Consider the following 5143-nt stretch of genomic DNA (forward strand, 5'->3'; position numbering starts at 1 on the left):
GGTCCTTCCCTCCCTCCCTCCCTGCAGACACGCCGACCTGAGACGGCGCGCGCTTCCGGTCCGCTCCCTATGGTTTTCCCCACTGGGCGGGGACGCAGACCCAGGACAAAAGGTTCCTAGAAAGAAAAGACCCGCCGGTCTGCTCATCCAGGGCCGATGGACTTTGGCTTCCCTAATAACCATGTCTGGTTATTATCAGCCACATTTAGAGTTACGATTGTACCTAGAGGAAGTCGTGTGCTATTGAGATCATTCTTTTTCGATAAAGAAGCCACGATCCAGCTGGGCGGTGGTGGCGCACGCCTTTAATCCCAGCACTCAGGAGGCAAAGGCAGGCGGGTCTCTGTGAGTTCGAGGCCAGCCTGGTTTACAAGAGCTAGTTCCAGGACAGGAACCAAAAGCTACGGAGAAACACTATCTCTAAAATCCAAACAAAAAAAAAATAATAAGAAGAAGAAGCCACGATCCTCAAACAAGGAGCTAGGATACCATGACAGCAAAACTGTGCCCTCTGACCTCAATTTCACAAGGATGAATAGGCCAAACGGTTTGGGAATGACTTGGGAAAACACTGAATTCATTGCCCATTCAACCAGGACCAGCGAATGTTGTCACCCATAGGACCTATTAAATATTTTTATTGAAAAATAGTGATGTAGTTTTGTTTACTTCCTTAAATCATGTTTAATGTAGTATTGATAATTTTAGGCTTGACTTCCAAGCTATTTTATGTCCCCTTTCTTTTCAGAGAGATGGGTCAGTAAAGGAATGATGGCTCCTCCCCATACTATGTGTGTTAGAATCTTTAAATATTCATCCAAGATTCTGAAAAAGTTAATAGTTTATGTAATGCCACAGAACTACTACTGAATTGTTGCGTGGGATCTATCTCTGGAGACCATTCCGTGCTTTCTGCCCCAGAAATCGGGGAGATACATGAAACCTTTAGTCAACGTAGGACTAGAAGCACAAATTTGAGAGCTGGACATCCTGGGTCTGAATTCTAGCCTTACCACTGGCTAGCTTTGTAATCTTAAAAATCATACAACATCTCTGAGTTCCATTTTATTCATCTGTAAAATAGAGATGAATGCTAACATGAATGGCTATATCATGGTAGACAGCTTGATAGATAAAGTTCAGAGCAGAGAGAGAATAGTGGACTGAACATGAATGGCCAGCAGACTGAACTGGGCCATGAGAGGAAAGAGGCAAGGAGATCAAGAGAAGAAGAGAAGAGAGAGGGGCAGAAGAGGGGAACAACAGAGAGCCGAGGGGACCAAGAGAACCAAGGGAACCAAGAAGACCAAGAAGGCAAAAGAGGACAAGATAACCAAGAGAGGGAGAAGAACCAAGAGAGTGCATGGCTGAAATGGCAGGTGTTATAGGAATCTGAAGCTAGGGGGAAAAAAAACGCCCCTGGGCTGGAGAGGTTTAGGGTAGGGGGCAGGAGTGAGAAGAAGAGGGAGGAGTCACAGGTACTGAGTGAGCCCAGAGGCTATCATGTCCTTTGTTATATGATAATAGGCACACACTTAGCCATTTGTCCTGGGTGTCTTTGGAACCTGACCCAAAACTCTTAGAAATGTAAATAACACATGATAATAATGGATGTGGTGTTCTAATTATCACTAATAAACGGAACAGAATTCACCTGAATCTCCAAAGGCAGTGGAGAATCTATTCAGGCCTGTAGCTTCACACTCCCAGAGGCCACCACTCACATAATTTGTAATCGTTATATACTTTGTGGAAATGATACTCCTAAGAGTTATGTAATGTGACCATTGTGAGCATACACCAAATATGACCATGGACCAAAGAGAAGTACCAGGTCGCATACTGGGCCACATGCCAAAGTAGAATCTGAAACTTGGTATTTGTGCCTTTAGCTAGCACTCACCCTAAAACCATGGAAGTATTAAGAGATGAGGTGATATGGATGAGAAACGTCTCCATCAGTGTGTGTCTTGGAACATGTGGTCCCGGCTGGTGGCACTGCTTGAGAGATGTTTGTGTGCTACAACTTTGTCAGAGGACAGGCTTTTGAAACTAAAAACCTCATGCCGCTTGCAGTTTCCCCTCTGTTTTGTGCTTGCAGTTGGATGTTAGCTCTTGACTTCCTGTGCCTGCCATCATGCCTGCCACCTGCTCCAAGCCTCTACCCCTCTATCATGGACTCTTAGCTATCTGGGACGACAAGCCAAATATACTCTCTCTTCCTTACATTGTATTTGGTCATGGCGTTTTATCACAGTCACAGAACAGCAATACCAGAGGCAAGTGAAGTATTTTTCTAAAAAGGAGCCGTTGATGTCCTATTGTGTTTTCTCTCTCAAAGGAAAAAGCATTTCCCAGGGTTCCATTCAGAGAACCCTTAATCTTGAGAGTTTGAGTCTTATACATGAACAGAAGAGAAGAGAAGGCTGCTGGGAGAACACAGTGCATTTTACATAACTGTGGAAGAAATGACTTTTCCCTGCAAAGGCCAATTGAACCCATGAGAAGTGAACTTCAAAGGAAATGCATTTAAAATGAATTGTGCACAGAGGCTGAGTAGTTCATCAGATAAACTCTAGAGGACCCAGACTGTTCCCACACCATCCAGCGGGAGCAGGGATGTCACCCACAAAGAGTCACGCCCTCGGGACTGCAGTAGGAGAAGTGCCAAGATATGCCCTTTGAGGGAAAGAATAAGCCATTGTTACCAAAGCTGTTAGAGTCGGAGCTTGGGCTTTGACATCCCTCACAAGTTAGCATCAGCCACTAGTCCTCCACAAGTCAAGCAATCACACAAGTGACAGTGAAAAGAAGAAAAAAGATATCTGTTCAATACGGACACATTGGGAGGAACAACAAAGTAGTCCGGAGATGTTCCCTTCACGGCCATCCTCGGCATCCTGCCATGAAGTATGGGTTTAAATAGAAGGCACAAACTGTGTAGAACTAGGCAAGTCTTGTCAAGGTGTGGTCCTGCCCATCATCATTGTCTCAGCTCCAGTCTTTGGTAGCCTGACGGGCCTTCAGGACTGATTGAAATCTGTTACCGGGATACAAGTTCTTCCTCTGCAGGCACCAGGGCTTCGTCATTTTTCTCCTTTTCCCAGCATGAGATTCCAGGGGAGATTGCAGGTTCTCAGGGTGCTTTGTTTCAATGGTCTTATTTTCAAAGACAGAGACACCTGTGTCTCTTCAGAGTGATTTTATTCTATGTGCCTTATGCATGACTGAATCAGGGCTTTGCTAAGGGGAATTTAGATTCTATCTTTACTTATGAGTCAGAAACAAGACTGTGGTGGTTTGAATGAAAATGGCCCCATGGCTCAGGGACTGGCACATTTGGAGGTCTGTTCTTGTTGGAGAAGGTGTGGCCTTATTGGAGGAAATGTGCCACTGGTGGGGGTGGGGTCTTTGGGGTTTCAGAAACTCAACCCAGGCCAAGTGGCTCACTGTCTCTTCCTGCTGCCTATAGATCCAGATGGAGAACTCTCAACCACCCCCCGCCAACACTATGCCTACCTTTATGCAACCTCTTCCTACCATGACTATCATGAACTAAAGAACTGTAAACCAACCCCAGTTCAATGTTTCCCTTTATGAGAGGTGTCGTGGTTATGATCTCTCTTCACAGCCATAAAACCCTAAGCCAGAGACTTAATCTGAAAGTGGAGAACAGAGGAGAACAAATGCCCTGTCCCCTGCACTGCAGGCTTGGAATAGGCCAAGCTAGGAGCAGAAAAGCTATGCCTTGTTAAAGTAATCACTCTTAACCACTGTACCAGACTTCACAGTGTTCGGTCCTAAAGAAACTCAGGACAATTAGCTGAGGAGTCTATTAACATCCCAAAGCAGACATTGGCAGCCAGGTTTACCCAGCATCCACATACTTGTTACAGAATCCTGGCTTCTCTCAGAACTTCTCACCTCAACCCCCTACCTTTTCATTCCCTGAGCTTCCCTTCCCTTCCACCAGCTTCAGATTCCTATATAACTCAGTCATTTGGTCACACACTGTTGGTTTTTCTCCTCTCCTTGTCCTCCTTCTCTGGGTTCTTCTCCCTCTCTTGGTCCCCTCTTTTTCCCCTGTTTCCCCTTCCCCATGTCCATCACCTCATTTATTCTGCTAACCATGTTCATTCTGGACTCTTCCAAATGCCTCTGACTATTCTCTCACTAATATCCACAATAAAACTCTTCTCAACCGTACCCAGGAGTGGTCACGTCCTCATTTAATTTCAGATACATAGCTTAATTATAGAAATAAAGCTGTGGTTGTGATTATGATTAAAGTAACCAAAACACCAGTTAGTTGAAAATGACCAGAACAGCTTTAGAAGTAGGGAAAGGATTTCATTTAGGTCAGGGAAAGAAATGAACCTCAGAGGGTCAGTGGGATGACCCAGCAGGAAAATCAGCTAGAAGTAGGCAGAGAGAATGGGCTTCATAAGGTTTTCCTCAAACCTCCACATATATACTGTGGCATGCATGCACACACACAATCATACATATTCTAATTTAAGAAAAGGAAGAAAAACACATAGACTATATCTTGGGGTAATGGACATATTTTATATGAGCTCATGTAATATATTGCTCTAGTTATAAATGTGTGAGTGTGTGTGTGTGTGTGTGTGTGTGTTGCAACACCTTCAAGAATGCAAATAAAAATTCAGTGTGTATGGTTTCTTTAGCTGGTGGATTTGAGAAAACCAGGTAGAGATGCTCCAGGCAAACAAAGGACTATAAACCAGAAAAAAAAAAAACAGTCTTATGAAGAAAATTCTGATTAAATGTGTCTGCAGAAGGAGATTTCTAGAAACTCTTGATTCCACAAATCCTGTTAGCAAAAGACAGGTACCACAGTTGGTTCCAAGTGGCAGGTACCCAGGGAAGACATTACCCTGAACTATCCAAGCTCCAAATGTAGTTTTGTCCCCAACGTTATTTCGGTGGCCTCGTAATAAACTAACAGTCTATGTAATTAATCATGATACAGAATCTTACTATATCATCCATATCAACCAGACCACATTAGGTATCTGTTGAGTAAGCTATGCTCCACTACAAAACAGATGGTTTTTGCAAAGGCAAGCAAGCCTAGGGAAAATGACCATAAAATACCCAGGATAGTGCATAGAGATTG

This window comes from Chionomys nivalis, chromosome 1 (assembly GCF_950005125.1).
Source record: "Chionomys nivalis chromosome 1, mChiNiv1.1, whole genome shotgun sequence".
In the NCBI taxonomy this organism is placed as follows: Eukaryota; Metazoa; Chordata; class Mammalia; order Rodentia; family Cricetidae; genus Chionomys; species Chionomys nivalis.